This window comes from Capra hircus, chromosome 6 (assembly GCF_001704415.2).
Source record: "Capra hircus breed San Clemente chromosome 6, ASM170441v1, whole genome shotgun sequence".
In the NCBI taxonomy this organism is placed as follows: Eukaryota; Metazoa; Chordata; class Mammalia; order Artiodactyla; family Bovidae; genus Capra; species Capra hircus.
In genome coordinates this window covers 105534741-105551938 of record NC_030813.1, presented here as the reverse complement: position 1 = coordinate 105551938, position 17198 = coordinate 105534741, and the positions used below count along the sequence as shown (strand labels likewise).

The following is a 17198-nucleotide window of genomic DNA, read 5'->3' as shown; positions in this document are numbered from 1 at the left end:
AAACCCAAACATCATCTTAATATCTTCATCTTACTCAACAAGTGGATGGATAGAGTGTAATTCATATAATCATTCCCCTAATATATCCTGGATGAGGTCATCAAGAAGACGTGACTACTAGCTGACCCTCGAGTTGAACCCGGGCACTTGGAAGCTGTGTCCCCCATCATCCCCTCCCCTTGTTCTTAGAATGTGTGTCGGCTTGTCTTCTGGGCTCCCAGAAGCTACTCCAAGCTGACTCCAGTTAAGGGCTCTTTGTAAACTTTTAAGATTCTGGCTGACGAGTGTGTGCTCAGTCGCTCAGGCGTGTCTGAATCTTTTCGACCCCGTGGACTATAGTCCACCAGGCTCCTCTGTCCATGGGATTTCCCAGGCAAGAATACTAGAGTGGGTTGCCATTTCCTTCTCCAGGTGGCGGGTGCAGAAATCTATTAGTCTTGACATCACCCAAGACAAGTCTGATAAGTAAGCTTTCTTACTCATTCAACCTGCCACCTACCAAACTGGGTGATCTGCTTTTTTCTGGGCTCTCCCCCTGCCCCCGGCATTTGGGGCTGGTTTCAGATTTCCCTTTCTTGCCAGAGCAAATGTCTTGATGAATGTGCTTTCACATCAGTCATTGCATTGAGGATTGTTGCTTTTGGATAGATTATTAAAAATGAATGACCCAAGCAAAGACTATACACACTTTTAAGACACAGGAATTATTGTCACAAACTGCTCTCCAAACACATTCTATTAATTTGTATTCCTCTCCATGGTGAGCAAGAACCTGTCTCATTCTGTTCATGCCAACTTTGAGTATCATAAGTCATTCTAACTCCAAAACCAACTCGGCCAATAAAGCCGCCATTTGGCAACTCAACTGGCATCAGTGAGGCTGATCATTTTCAATCTATTATTTTTGTTTTTTTCAGATATGAATTTCTTAGTCTTGGGAATGTCAGTGTGAGCTCTTGATACATATATTAAGACGCTGATTTATATTTTGCCATATTGCCTATGTTTAGGAACAGGTCACAGGTTCTACTCATACTCAGCAAACGAGTTACATAAGCACAGGAAAGCTATCTAGGGGCTTCCTTAAGAGTCTGTCTGCCCAGGTTGTCACAGAAGTGTTCATTCAATTAGTTTTTAAATTGTATAGGTAGATAGATACAATTGGGGTTTCCCTGGTGGCTCAGATGGTAAAGAATCTGCCTGCAATGCAGGAGACCCAGGTTCAATCCCTGGGTCGAGATGATCCCCTGGAGAAGGGAATGGCAACCTACTCTAGTATTCTTGCCTGGAGAACTCCATGGACAGAGGAGCCATGTGGTAGCAGAGTTGAACGTGACTGGGTGACTAACACTTTCACTCTCACATGGATATATGTGTGTGCAGGACATGTTAATTGCTCAGTCATGTCTGACTCTTTGCAACCCTTTTGGACTATAGCCTGTCAGGCTCCTCTGACCATGGGGTTTTTCAGGCAAGAATACTGTGTGGGTTGCCATTCCTTCCTCCAGGAGATTTTCCCAAACCAGGGATCCAACCTGCAACTCCTGTGTCTCCTGCCTTGTAAGCAGATTCTTTATCTGCTGAGCCATTGGGGAAACCCATTAAATGTGTATATATTTATATAAATTTATAAAAGGTATTCATTTCACATTTAAGCCTGCATTTTACATTTAAAAAATTTTTTAACTCTGAAGCAACTTTTAAAATAAATTAGTTTGGATTTGAGTGTGCCCAGGTACGGTAGGCAAAAAGCTTCTCACTGCTTAGGTGGCTGTGTCTGAAATGAAATCTGGAACTCACTCAAATGAGTGATTTGACTGGACTCTTTATTTCTGGAGGACTGACTCTTTATTTCTGAGGTATTAGAAGTTGTCATAAATTCAGCACTTTATGTACTGCACCCTGAAATTTCTGAATTGTGTAGAAATCACTTCAAAGCCTAATTTTCATTTGGAAAAAATTAAGGCATACTCTTAACCTATTTGCAAGGAATTGGAGTTTTTACAACGTCTACCGTCTGCACAGAGCATCTTGCCAAAGGTCAAATGAATCTTCAATACCCCTTAATGGGGGACTTCCCTGGCAGTCCAATGGTTAAGACCTTGAGCTTCCACTACAGGGAGCATGGGTTTTTGATACCAGATCAGGGAGTCAAGATCCTACCGGCCTCTCAGCCAATACATAAATAGAAATACCCCTTGATAAAGTTTGGTAGCTGTATTATTCATCTGTGTACCTCCCGTTTCTTGCCAAATTCATTCCTAGGTGTTACACGTTTTTGTTCCTATTGTTAATGGGCTCTCGATTTTTACATACAATTTCCGTTGAATGATGATATTCAGGAACATATCAGCATTTTGGATATGCTCCAAGTCTTTGCTAAGCTTCCATTTTCAATTCTAAGAATTTTAATCTCTGTTTTCTTAGATTTTCTAGGTACACAGGGTGACATGTGGCAACTACGGCATTTTTTGTTTCCTCCTTCTCTGGAAATCAGGTCACAACCCTGATTCACACCTCCTGAAGCAAATTCTGTAAAAGCTTTACACTTCTGAGTCAGAGAAACCTCAGACAGCTTGTGTCCGCCTTGGGGAAGCTGCCTAACATCTGTGTGCCTCACTTTCCCTCACCTGTAACCTGGTGCCACCACGGAGTCCTGTTCATAGACTATTGTGAGGCTAGATGATGCCTACTCCCAGCACAGCATCTTTCTCAAAGCTTGACACACGTTAGACAAATCATGATTATTTTTTATTATATTTTAACAGGAACTTAAATGAAAGTGACAGGGAAGGGACACCCGGGTTGTTAGTACCAAACTGGGTGGTAGACAGACGTATACTGACATGCGAAACGCGGTATGTCTCGAGGGAGGTGTGAGGTGCCTTCTACTTCTTACTTAACCAACAGCCTCAGGTAGAGCGGCCATCCCAGCATCTCCCAACTCCCTTGAAGGGAAGTGGGACTCAAACCTAGGGCTTCTTATTTAGTCACTAAGTCACGTCAGACTCTTCCACAACCCCATGGACTGTAGCCCTCCAGGCTCCTCTGTCCATGGGATTTCCCAGGCAAGAATACCAGAGTGAGCTGCCATTTCTTTCTCCAGGGGGTCTTCCCCACCAAGGGATCAGACTCTCAATCTCCTACCTTGGCAGGCAGTTTCTTTACCACTGAAGAAAGGTTTCTTTAGTGTAAAGGTAAAGTTTCTTTACTGCCAGGGAAGCCCCAAACCCAGAGAACTATGCTGCAAAGTCTGTGCTCATCTCCACTGAACCACCCTGGGTGTGGGGGTGGGGGACGGATCAGATGTTGATCCCAACCTTGGCTTCACACTAGGAATAGCTGAGGATTTCTAATAACTCACTGATGGCTGAGTTCCACCTTAGAACAACCGGATTGGCCTTTTCAAGGGTATTTCTCATATAAGCATCCTCTCAAGGCCTGGCAGGTGATTGTGAGGGCCAGGGCTGAGACATACTGATGGCCCTAGTACAGCATTTCTAACATCTGCCTCTCAAGCAGTAATCAGGGAAGCCTGGTTCCAAATTCCAGGTGCACTAAAGTACATCCTGCCTCTCTTTTCCATCAATTAGTTCATCCACGGCTGCCTGTTATGATTAAATTTTATGTGTCAACTTCACTGGCCCGCATGGCCCAGATATTTGGTCACACATCATTCTGGATGTTTCTGTGAGGGTGTTTTTTTTTGGTGAAACTAACATCTAAATCATTGGACTTTTTTTATTTTTAAAGAATTAGTTTGTTTGTTTATTTAATTTTGGCTGTGCTAGGTCTTTGTTGCTATGCAAAGGCTTTCTCTAGTTGCAGCAAGCGAGGGCTACGCTCTAGTTGCGGTGTGCGGGCTTCTCATTGCAGTTGCTTCTCTAATTGCAGAGCCCTGGCTCTAGGTGGGCGGGCTTCAGTAGTTGCAACTCACAGCCTCCAGAGCACAAGCTCAGTAGTTGCAGTGCACAAACTTAGTTGCCGTGCAGCATGTGGGATCTTTCCAGGCCAAGGATTGAACCCATGTCCCCTGCATCACAAGGCAGATTCTTAACCACTGGGCCATCAGGGAGGCCCTAAATCACTGGACTTTGAGTAAAGCGTTACCTTTCATAATGTGGGTGGGTCTTAAGAAACAAAAGACTCAGCTTCTCTGAGCAAGAAGGAATTCTGCAGTTGATTGCTTTGGACTCAGACTGCAAATCTGCCCAATCTCCAGCCTTTCAGCCTGGCCTGTGGATTTTGGACTCACACCTCCACAAATCAATTTCTTCCATACACACACATCCTATTGGTTCTGTTTTTCTGGAGATCTCGATAGAGCGCCATAATTAAAACTTGCCTTCTGTTCAACACAATCAAATGAAACATCCAACTCCCATTCTTCATTGGAAAACTGTGACTAGAGAGTAAGCGTTATAGAAGCACGGGATTTTCAGTCTAAAGGTGAATATTATAGACTGCGTGGTGGTGGTTTAGTCACTAAGTTGTGTCCTACTCTTGCGATCCCATGGACCATGGCCTGCCAGGCTCCTCTGTCCACAGGATTATCCAGGCAAGAATACTGGAGTGGGTAGCCTTTTCCTTCTCCAGGGATCTTCCTCACCCAGGAATCAAACCCAGGTCTCCTACAATGCAGGCAGATTCTTTACCGACTGAGCTATGAGGGGAGCCCATGTTGCTTGGTCCAACAGATTGCTTGGTCCAACTGAAATAGAGGGGCAGAGATGGAATAACCCCAGGGTGATTGTGCCCCTCAATCCTAAAAACATGTAGGATTGTCTGGAGACATTTTTTTGTTGTTGTTGTCATAATGAGGTGAGAGTTAAGGAACTGGAGAAGAGGGTGCAAGCTTGCTGTTGGCGTTAAGCGGTCAGAGGGACCAGGGACACTGCTAAACATCCTCCAAGGCACAGAAGTAAGCAGCCAAAAATGCAAGAGCACCGAAGTCTAGAAACCCTGGGTTAGGATGGTGAAACACATAGTCATTAAGGAAATTAACTTTTCACCTCTTGGAAGGAGGAGGATTATACTCAAGTCAGGAAGGAAGCCTAACGAGGCAACGAGAATCTGATTGACAGACTGGAAAAACAGGTTGGGGGAAACATTACTGAAAAGCCTACTGTTGCAGTCCTTTAACGGACCAGAACCTGGTGGTCTGGAGTTGACAATACGAAAGTGAAAGAGAGAAAGAAGCTAATATTCCCTGGTTTATTCAGAGAACCAATAAAACCCTAGAACAGGGCTTGCACCACTCAGGAAGGCATAGGGCGCCCTCTTGAGGAGGTCTTGGAAGTCCGGTCAGGAGAGTGAGCTTGAAGGATTTCTACACTCCAGAGAACTAGCCGGAGGGAGGGAGAGAGAGGGAGCAAGAGAGAGAGAGAAAGAAAGACACGGGGACCCAAGCCTCTGGTGGAGCAAGGGGGCTTTAATGATCTTTCTGTGAGTATATATAGGCTGTTGTACAAGGAATTTCTTTCGACAACCATGAAGATCAGAAAACCAAACGTACAGCAATCGTTATCAAGGGAACAAGGGATCAACAACGGTCATAAGGTCAGGAGACAATCCATATCTCAATAAAGAGGATCGAGACTAAGCAGCTTTCTTGTAAGGAGAATGTTTGGTTTGGTGGTTTAGTTGCTAAGTCGTGTCTGACTCTGGCCTGCTGGGCTCCTCTGTCCATAGGATTCTCCAGGCAAGAATACTGGAGTGGGTTGCCATTTCCTTCTCCATGGAGAATGTTTACTGAAGGAGACTCATGCATGTGTTTCATCCTATGACCTCAGTCCTGGGAGTGGCGTGCCATTCTACTTGTTCCAGTTGCCAGGAACTGATAAGGAACAGAGGATTTATGAGAAACAGCACGCAGGAATCCTCCTGTTAAACGTTTCCTGACAGCCTACAGTACACCAATCGGGGAAATTCTGAAAAGGCCAGCTCTACTTGGAGGTAGGAAGGGCCAACCAGTAGGAACTTCCTGGGCATGATGTGTGGCTTGAGTTATGTTCCTAAGTGTCCATGAGCTCAGAAGGTTTCTCTCGGGGCATTCTGGAACCAGGACTTAGTGCGAGACCAGAGGAGGTGAGTAGCTAGCTGTCTTGTGTTTTGGGACTGTAGCTGTTGTTGCTGTTCTAAGCATGGGATGCAATTTGATGAACTTTCTGGGGGGCTCAGTGGAGAAAACTAGCATGCCAGACTTCTGGTTTTCTCTCTGCCAAGAATGATCCTTTTTACTGACTAAGACGTGCATGACCTTGTAGTTTAACTTCTCAGAACTTGGTATACATCCAGGCAACGGTGGTCATATGTAATGTTCTGAACACAATGCCACATGCAGAAAACCCTCATTAAGGGCTAAGTGAAGAGGTCATGAATAAGTGGGAAAAGCAAATGACATAGTAAACAAATAAATGGTGTTTCAGTTCCTTCATCTGTAAAACGGGGGATACTAAATTACCGATGGTGGGTGTGTGAATCCAGTGGGGTGACACAGTAACGTCATTGAAAGGCAGTGTATGCTCAAGCCCTTTAGTCACATCCAACTCTCCATGACCCCAGGGACTAGAGCCCACCAGGCTCCTCTGTCCATGGAACTTCTCCAGACAAGAACACCGGAGTGGGTTGCCATGCCCTCTTCCAGGGGATCTTCCTGACCCAGAGATTGAACCTGCACCTCCTGCATTGCAGGCGGATTCTTTACCCCTGAGCCACTGGGAAGCCCTTAAAAAGTTTAAGCATCCTTTAAAAACTCCAGAAGTTCTACTCTCTCGCATGTCTTACATCCCAGAGGATGTTTCCAGGGTGATGTTGAAAATGAAAAGAAAAATGGAAAGATAGGGCTGTGTTGAGATGAACACAGCCTGATATTAACCTCAGAGAAAAAGACATGCACATGACTGAAGGCATAAGACCAGGTCAAATGACACGTGGTTGGGGGCAGGTGAATATCCAGTTCAGCATCTTAATGTATGGCTAACTCTACATGAAGTGGAGGAGGAAATGGCTACCCACTCCAGTATTCTTGACTGGAGAATCCCATGGACAGAGGAGCCTGGTGGGCTGCAGCCCATGAGGTTTCAGGGAGTCAGACATGACTTAGGGACTAAAGAGTGACTACATCAGGCAAGTACCAAGCAGCTACCTTTAATCAGACACACGAGTGCCCTGAGTGTATGAGCAGAGGGGGACACAGAAGAGAGAGGGAGCGTTCCTCTGCTCTCAGCACCCAGTGTTGGTGGAGTTGGGTCAATCCTGGGCACCCAATCCTCAAACAGACCCAGGGAAATGACAGGGACCATTCCGTAGAGGGACTTCAGATCCTGTTCAATCATTCATTTCTTCATTAACTCATCCAGCAAGTAGCTATGAGTTCCGTGTCTCCTGCTGTTGCTATCACAAATTACCATGAACTCAGTGTGTTGGTGAAAGTGTTAGTTGCTCAGTTGTGTCCCACTCTTTGGAATCCCATGGACTATAGCCCACCAGGCTCCTCTGTTCATGGGATTTTTCCAGATAAGAATACTGGAGTGGGTTGCCATTCCTTTTTCCAAGGGATCTTCCCAACCCAGGAATCAAACCCAGGTCTCCTGCACTGCGGGCAGATTTTTTACTAAGATTCTTTACTAAGGCAGATTCTTTGTCTAAGCCAACAGGGAAGCACCCATTTATTATCTTACAGTTCTGGAGGTCAGAAGTGTGACACCAGTGTCTTGGGGCTAAAATCTGGGTGTCAGAAGGGTTGCATTCCTTCCTGGAGGCTCTAGGGGAAAATTCTTTCCTTGCCTCTTGCAGCTTATTGAGGCCACCTGCACTCCTTGACTCACGGCCTCTTCCGCATCTTCAGAGCCAGCAATGGTGGATTGAATCCATCTTATATCAGGTCTCTCGGAATCCTTCTTTTATGGTCCCTTTTCCACTTTTAAGGAACTTTGTGATTACATTGAGACCACCCAGACAATTCAAGATAATCTTTTTTTTAAAGATAATTTTAAAATAATTTTCTTTATTTAGTTTTGGCTGAACTGGGTCTTCTGTGCACACAGGCTTTTCTTTAGTTGGCAGTGAGCGGGAACTTGTCTCTGGTTGCGGTGCCTGGGTTTCTCATTGCGATGGCTCCTTCTATTGCAGAGCACAGACTCCAGGGTGAATGGGTCTCAGTAGCTGCAACACATGGGCTCAGTAGTTGCTGCTGTCCAGCTCTAGAGCCCAGCTCGATAGTTGTGGCATGCAGATTTAGCGGCATGTGGGATCTTCCTGGATCAGGGTTCAAACCCATGTCTCTTGCATTTCCAGGCAGATTCCTTACCACTGAGCCACCAGGGAAGCCTCAAGATCATCTTATTTTAAGGTCAGTTTATTAACCACCTTAATTTCATCTGCAAACTTAACCCCCTTTTGCCATGTAACCTAACATTGTCACAGATTCCGGGGATTCACAAGTGAATGTCACTGGTGGGGAAAGAATCACGGTGCCTCCCATCAGCTCCTAGACTGTGCTTAGTACTCTGCTTAGTACACCTGGGATAGATCAGAGATGTTCTCTTCTTTCAAAGGTAGTGTACTTCCTACAGCAGAAGTCGGACATAAAACAGTAGTAATACGTATGAGGAGCAACAAGTGATAAAGAAAACATAGTGAGCCAGGGATGGAGAGTTATGAGCATAGATTTCAAGGGCATCGTCACAGAATGAGTTCTGTAAAGCTACCATCTGAAGACCTGAGTGTTGAGAAGGAAGCTCCAGTCTGAGGCCAAGTTCTGGGAAGAGAGAAACCCAAGTGCAAAGGCTCTGGAACACCTTCAGGGAATTGCGAGAAGTCCGCCATGCTGCTGGGCTTCCCAGGTGGTGCTAATGGTAAAGAACCTGCCTGACAATGCAAGTTAGACAAAAGAGACGCAAGTTTGATCCCTGGGTCAGTAAGATCTCCTGGAGGAGGACATGGCAACCCACTCTAGTATTCTTGCTTGGAGAATCCCACTGACAGAGGACCCTGGGGGGATATGGCCCATAGGGTAGCAAAGAGTTGGACACAACTGAAGCGACTTAATACAACACAGCACAGGTAATGCTGCTTTAACACTAACAATCACAGCAAACACACCAAGCTTTCACCATGGGAGGTGCTATTCTAACAGCTTTTCATGTATTAACTCATTTGCTCCTCTCAGCAGCCTGACGCCTGAGGTGCTGCTATACTTGCCACACTAGAGAGGAGCCTACAGAAGCTAGATTACTAGCTCAAGGTCACCCAGCAGGGAAGGAATATGTCATCATACATTGAATGATCTCTGTAGGATACAGAATGGAATGTGTCTGTCCTGACCAATGCCATGGGGTATAGACCACCAGGCTCCTCGGTCCATGGAATTCTCCAGGCAAGGATACTGGAGTTGCCATTTCCTTCTCCAGGGGATCTTCCCAATCTAGGAATCAAACCCAGGTCTCCTGCATTGCAGGCATATCCTCGACCCTGACTGAGCCCCTAGGGAAGCCCATTGTCCTTAACTCGATCTACCAAAGATCCTCACCAAAGACACAGCATGTGTGATTACTAATGGTCTGGGAATGGCAAAATGCTGTGCAGTTTCAAGATCCGAATTCAACACAATTCCAACAATCTGAAACTGTGGATGGACACTAATGAATTAGTGTTTAACGAGGCTCAAAGGCAAGGCAGTTCTGCATTTAGATTTCAGAATCTGTCCACAGACCTGCACTACCTTGCCCAGACCACATGTGGAATGTTTTGTACTGTTCCCAGGGCTTCTTTGATGAGAGGCGTCCTGACAAGCTGAAACTTGCTCAGAGGAGCTGAAATCCATTCAATTTGATCACGTCAAAACAGAGGGTGTCTGTTAAATGAAAGGACACGCAGGGCAGATTCATGGCTGACAGATCAGAAGAAAGTATTTGAAACTGACATAGAATTAGATCTAGGCTGCAAAGGGACCTGAAAATCACCAAGAAGGCAGAAATGGCAATGGAGCAAAGGCAAAGGGTATTAATGGGCAAATCACAGATGTAGAAACGTGAAGCCCGGGCAAGTCTTTGGAGAGAGTCCACTGACGCTGATTCCCAGAGGCTCACAGATGAAACCAGCATACCTACTAGATGGGTCGCACCCAGAGAGCTGGTGATTCACTCACCAAGTGAAGACTTGCATGCACTGAGTGTGGCTTGAAGTGTTTGGGTATTGCCATCCCAGCTCTCAAGGCAAGGGACATTCAGCTGGTGATGCTTCATGTTGGTGGAGTTGCAGGACTGGGGACCAACTCACTGGAGGTGGAGGTGTGGCTGGGAGAACCTTCTGGAGAAAACTTTCTTAAGCACGTTCATTAACTAGAACAAACTCATGCAGACCCATGAAGGGACATGGGTAAGAACACTGGCTGCTGTGCTGGCCAAACTAAAGGCCACTTGGCTCTCCAGCCCTTAGAAAAGCTTCATACATATCATTAGACCTAATTTCCCATCAGTCCAGTGACTGCTACTGCTAAGTTACTTCAGTCGTGTCTGACTCTGTGCGACCCCATAGATGGCAGCCCACCAGGCTCCCTTGTCCCTGGGATTCTCCAGGCAAGAACACTGGAGTGGGTTGCCATTTCCTTCTCCAATGCATGAAAGTGAAAAGTCAAAGTGAAGTCATTCAGTCGCGTCCGACCCTCAGTGACCCCAGGAACTGCAGCCTACCAGGCTCCTCCATCCATGGGATTTTCCAGACAAGAGTACTGGAGTGGGGTGCCATTGCCTTCTTCCCCATTTTGTAGATGAATAGACTGAGGGCTGTGAAGTTCAATAACTTGGTCAAGGTCATTCTGAGCTTTAAATTCCAATCCTGCCAGATCTCTAAGTCAGTATATTTGTTCACTAGACCACTCCCTTCCTAACGAGAAATAAGAGGTGAAACTGGAGACAATCTTTCTTTCCCATCACTCCTGTTCTTCCTTCCATCTTGTATTCCTTGCTTCATCCTTTTTAGATAAAAGCAAGAGAAAAGACAGACATTGCAGAAAGAGTGTCTGGTGGGAATTGGAGTGAAGGAGCACTTTGACCTCCTAGAATTCTGACTTCAGTAAAGCTTCTTACCCAACCTCCTAGGATGCTTTGAGTAAAAACAATTCTTAAAAGAAAAATATAGACCAACATATATCAAGACCACATGCCAGGCTCTGTTCTAAGGGCCTTACATGCCTGTGTCTTCTATGGCCTAGGCCTAAGGGATGGCGGGGGTGGGGGGGGGAGGCATGGTGATGATTTGGGTCCTTGCGTATCAGCAACAACTCTGACCTTGTAGCCATCAGCCCTTGAAATGTCTATTGTTATTTCCCCCCTCCAGTTTATGGTTACTTGACAAAATCTTTGGGGGGTTAATTGAGGGAATCATTGCTGTGTTTCCACCTGCTATTCTACCTTAAGGCAAGGGGTCCTGCTGTCGGTACCCCGTGTCATACAGTCATTGGCAGGTCTAGGGGTTGGTGGCCTGCCAGGCAGGGTGCTCCTATTGGCTGAGGACAGGTCTCTGGAGAAGAGAACAGCGTGCGATTTTATCAGCAACACTAAGAGCAGTTGCGGATGGGCGCTTGGGCTAATTACAAGGATACAGGTGGGCTATCAAGGCAATCAGCACAGCATCTCCTGAGACTGAGGGGGAGATGGTGAGATCAGGGAACTCAGGAAAATAAAGGATGCGTGAAAACAGCTTGTGGTGTCTGAGATGCTAGCAGCATGGCCCCCATTTGCATATAACGCCATGTGTCGGGGGTGGAGGCCGCTGAGCATGCTGGCCCCAAACTGTGCAGAAGGAAGGAAGAGTTTAGGAGGTCATTATGCTAGTAAGTTAAAATCTGGAATCGGACTTAGATGAGGAGATGATGAAGAAGAGGAGGGCTGGTGGACTGGAGAAAAGATGGAGCGAAGAGTGGACCATAGTAGTCATAAATGGAACAAACTGAAAGGGGATTGGATGATGTCCCAGAGCTGCTGTAACAAAGCACCACAAACAACAGATATTTATTGTGTTACAGGTCTGGAGGCTAGAGTCTGAGGTCAAGGTGTAGGCAGGGATACGCTCCCTATGGATAGAGACTCTGGATAGACTCCTCCCTTGCCTCTTCGGCTTCTGGTTTGCCTATGGACCCTTGGCACTCATCGGCTTGCAGCTGCATCAGTCACAGCATCAATTCTCTGTCTCTCTTGCCACAGGCCTTCTCCCCGTGTGTGTCTCTCTCCTCTTCTCATAAGGACACCTGTCATCTTGGATTAGGGTCACTTAATGGCCTTGTCTTAACTTTATCACATCTACAAAGACCTTTATTTTCAATTAAGTCCACATCCATAGCTACAAGGGCTTAGGGCTCAGTAAATCTTTCTATGCTGTTCTGTGCTTAGTCGCTCAGTCGGGGTCCAACTTTTTGCAACCTCATGCACTGTAGTCTGCCAGGCTCCTCTGTCCAGGGATTTTCCAGGTAAGAATACTGGAGTGGGTTGCCATTTCCTCCTCCAGGGGGTTTTCCCAACCCAGGGATCGAATCCAGGTCTCCCACATTGCAGGTGGATTTTTACCAGCTGAGCTACCAGGGAAACCCTTATCTTTCTGCTGCTGCTGCTGCTAAGTCACTTCAGTCATGTTCGACTCTGTGTGACCCCATAGACCGCAGCCCACACAGGCTCCCCCGTCCCTGGGATTCTCCAGGCAAGAACACTGGAGTGGGTTTCCATTTCCTTCTCCAATGCATGAAAGTGAAAAGCGAAAGTGAAGTTGCTCAGTTGTATCCAACTCTTAGCGACCCCATGGACTGCAGCCTACCAGGCTCTTCCATCCATGGGATTTTCCAGGCAAGAGTTCTGGAGTGGGGTACCATTGCCTTCTTCATATCTTTCTGAGGGGGACACAATTCATCTGATAAAAGCAAAAATCCTAAACTTTATAGCTCACTGTGTTGCTCTGAAAATTAAGCAATAGGATGCAATGAAAAGACATGGTGAAAAAAAAAAAACAAAACCTCTGAAGTTACTGGTCACTACCCTGGATGGGTTACTGGCTTGTGTTGGGCTTCCAGGATAGCTCAGTTGGTAAAGAATCCACCTGCAATGCAGGAGACCCTGGTTCGATTCCAAGGTCAGGAAGATCCCCTGGAGAAGGGAGAGGCTACCTACTCCAGTTTTCTTGCCTGGAGAATTCCTTGGACTGTATAGTCCATGGGGGTCACAAAGAGTCGAACATGACTGAATGACTTTCACTTATCACTTTCATGAGGCAGATTCAGGGTGGAATCACTTTGAACTGGAGGATTCTGATGTATCAGTGTTTTCTATTTCAAATAGGTCAAAAGCAAGTGATGTGGAAGCCACAGCCAAGCTCAAGCCTTCTGAGCCATAAGTCAAATAGCCATCTGGGAGCCAGTGACATGGGATGTGTCTATAGTTACTGAAACGTGAAAGCACGTCACAGCACTGACAGCAAGTTTTCCTCATTCTCACCTCCCCACCAGGGCTTTCTGATCCTCCTGCCCAAAGGCTGAGCCGGAGTTTGCTTTTTAGCTCATGGTATTATGAAAGGGCTTCCCTGGTGGCTCAGTGGTAAAGAATCTGTCTGCAATGCAGGGGATGCCGAAGATGCAAGTTCAACCCCTGGGTTGGGAAGATCCCCCAGAGGGGGAAATGGCAACCCACTCCTGTATTCTTGCCTGGAGAATCCCACAGACAGAGGAGCCTGGCGGGCTACTGTCCATGGATTCATAAAAAAGGCAGACATGACTGAGTGACTAAACAACAACTAATCTTATAAAAAGGTATTTCTATTTTTAAAATAAGCTGACTTGATTATTTAGTATGGAAACATATTCAAAATATTTAGTTAAATCAAAGTATTTCAAATTACATATTAGCAGAGCGTATCTGAACACATGTCATCAAATGAGACTAACTGCATGGTTTCCAAAGGATTGTCTGGCAAAATGTACAGGCTGCTTGGAATGGCATTAGAAGGCAGTTCAAAAGCTGAAAATTGCTGTAAGCACTTATTTAAAAATAAAGTTTAATTTTCACTTTAACACATTTTTCATGGTTAGAAAATTGAAAGAAAAAAAAGAAAAGGTGAAGGAAACAAAACTAACACATTCTTGGAAATTACTATGAGTATTTTCTTATATTTTCTTCCTGACTTTTTAAGACAGTTTACAATCATTGTTTATTTATCAAGCACCTTGGCTGAACCCACTGAGTAAAATGGATTTGCTGTTACAAACCCCAGCATCTATCCCTCAGTCACTCCCCTGTGGATATTTGTGAAGGGAGGACTCTATTCTAGGCATAAAAGAAAATGGCCTGTCGCTAATGATTTTTATTCGAATTATTCAGACAAATGAAAACGCTATGGTTCTTTCCCATCAGCCCACATCAGCTGGGTCTCATTGCATTTCTTTCTCCTTTTTGGCTTGCTTGGGAGCCAAGCAAAGAGAAAGCCTGTATTTGGAACAATCATTAGTCTGATTATCAGTTCTAATAAAAAGCTCTAGCAGGCGTTTCTCTAAATACTGGGGCTGGAAGGACTGGGTTTGTTGGTATTTGTTTTGGTGTAAGAGAGCTAGCACCCAATAGTCCTGGTGAGAAGTGGAGGATGTGAAGAGCTGACACACCCACCCCCAAAGGAAGAGATCAGTATCATTGGTGGTCCTTCAATTCTGCAGCATACAAAGATCTGTCTCAAAACCCTGGGTCCATGATGACATGAAGTCAGGAGACTGGGAGACTGATGGCGGGGGGAGCCAGGCTGATGTCAGGTGGGACAGGATGAAGGTCTTGCTCAGGATAATGGCAGCGGGGATGCAGAGAACCCAGGTAGAGATATCCTTTGAGATGGGGTCACCTGGATGTGGGGCTCCTGGAGGAGGAGGATGACAGGCTAGCTAGCTCTTATCCAGCTGGGGCAGTAGAGTGTTTGATGATATTATTCCTGGAGACAGAGATAGAGGAGGAGAAAGCATCTTTGCACACCTCCCAGCTCCCCCTGCCCTGTGCCCTCTGCTGCTCATCACCAAATGGACAGTCATCCATTCATTGACTCCTCTGTCCACCTGCCTCCCATCCTTCCCCAAAGCTCTCACTGAACGTGGGCGAGCATGCTCTGGGAGTGGCACTTACATTGTCTGGGGGAAGTTCTTGTAAAGCACTCCTGCTCAGAATATTCCAGGTAGTTTCTGCACTAAGTATTAAGTCTGAGATTTCATGAGCCCACATGAACAACCCAGAACAGGGACAGCAAATATGACCCATGGGCTGACTCCGGCCCACTGCCTATGTTTGTAAATAAAGTTTTATTGTAACATAGTCATGATCATCTGTGTACTGAACGTCTCAGGCTGCTCTCATGCTCCTATGGCAGAGTTGACCAGTAGCAACAGGCGGCATGGCTAACAAAGCTGAAACCCATCAGGCCCTCCGGAGAAAACATTCATCTGCCCTTCACTAAGGCATTCTCTCCTCCCTCTGGTGCCGTGAACAAGTGTGCAATAGTGATTCTAAAAGGTGCACTTCTCCAGTGGGAGGCAACATGGGTAAACCTATGGCTGATTCATGTTGCTGTTTGGTAGAAACCAATGCAATACTGTAAAGCAATTCTCTTCAACTAAAAATAAATAAATAAAGCACTTTGTGGCATGTAAATTATATGGTAAGAAAGCTGTGAGGTTTTTTTTTTTAAGAAAAAAAAAAGGCCAAATAATATGGAAATTGAAAATTAAGCATTGAATGAGGAAATGAATGAATGAATGGCTTAAAAGAGGCAGTGTCCCTAAACTAGAGAAAGCCATGCCATAGGAGCACAAAGAACTGAGAGCCCAGAGGCTCAGACTGTTCCTTTAATAAGTCACAGGGGACAGCGACGGGTCACGCAGTCTTGCATAAACCCTCACGAGTATAAGTTTGTAAAAACTTTCTGGGATCCAAAACATGGATGTGCATCAAGAGACCTAAAAGTGTGCATCGCGCTCTATTCTCGGGCACTGCGTCTTGACATGGTAATCCCATTTCTTGAAATCTATTTCAAGGAAAGAATCCAACGTTGGAGGAACTATTTGCCCACACATGTCTATTCCACAGCTGTTTCCAAGACTGAAAAAAGGAAATCAACCTACATGACCAGCTGGTTAAAGAACATATGGGCACGGAAAAGACTATTACCATACAGCCATTACAGTGATGTTAATGATGATGGGAATATTCTGGAACGTAAACTGGAAAAGAAGCAGGATGACAAAGTGCAAGTAGAGTACGGAAACTACCGTATGGAATTACAGGCGCAAGATGGTAATATAGTAACAGCGATGACCTTGCTTATGGATTCCTCTCTACTCTGTGTCAACACTGGGAGGAGACATTTTCACACGTGATCTCTTTTAATCTTGACACAAAGCTTGTGAGTTAATCACTTTTCCATTTCCTGGGTGAAGAAATGAAGACTGGAAGGAAACTTCTACAAGATCATGAAATTGGCAAGAGGTCGAACCCAAACTTTGCTAACTCTCACCCCTGTGCTTATAGCTGTTATGTTAGGCATATTTTTTTTTTTCTTTGCTACAAAAAGTGTGAAAATGGAAAGGTTTAGATTAACTGTAGCAACAGCTGCCAGTGATCAATAAAGTCGTCCCAGGAGACTGTCCAAGGCAGTCACAGAGGGAGCTTTCTTGAGGATCCAGGAAGCCCTCCCAGCCAGGGAGGAGGGAAGGGTTCCTCTTGTTGTGCCCATTTCACAGATGCAGACCCTGAAGAATCTGGAAGGAACAGCCAAGGCTCGGGGCCAAGCAGCCAGGACTGAAAGGAGGATATGGAACACCTGCAAGCTGACCCAAGGAGAACTCCTGGCAGCTCACATTCCCCAGGAGAGTGGGAACTTGCTGGCGCTGGGAGTAAGCCAAGGGTCAAGGGCCAGGGGTACCCTGGTGAGCCAGGCTGCACTGGGGGAGCCGGGCAGCAGGTGTGAGAAGGAGGACTTAGGTTGGCCTGGTGCCGAGTCACTGGAGTGAGCTGGCACACAGGGCGGGGGGCAAAGACCAGGGATGCCAATAGTGTTGCAGCAGAAAAAGCCCAGCCTGGTGCTGAGGATGTTCTTCTGAGTGTCGTTCTCAGAGGAGCCAGGCCTTGCACCTCAAGAACCTGCACGCCAGCAGTGTTCTTCAGGGAGTGGACCCAGATCAT

General features: G+C 45.9%; 1 protein-coding gene across 1 annotated transcript in view; it reads left to right on the top strand.

Annotated features, from left to right (window-relative positions):
- SLC2A9 (solute carrier family 2 member 9) overlaps positions 5779-17198 on the top strand; it is a 245638-nt gene continuing 234218 nt past the window's right edge. Inside the window, exon 1 of the mRNA XM_018049726.1 lies at positions 5779-6087. The gene's annotated coding sequence lies outside the window, so the exon portion shown is untranslated. The remainder of the gene's footprint in view (positions 6088-17198) is intronic.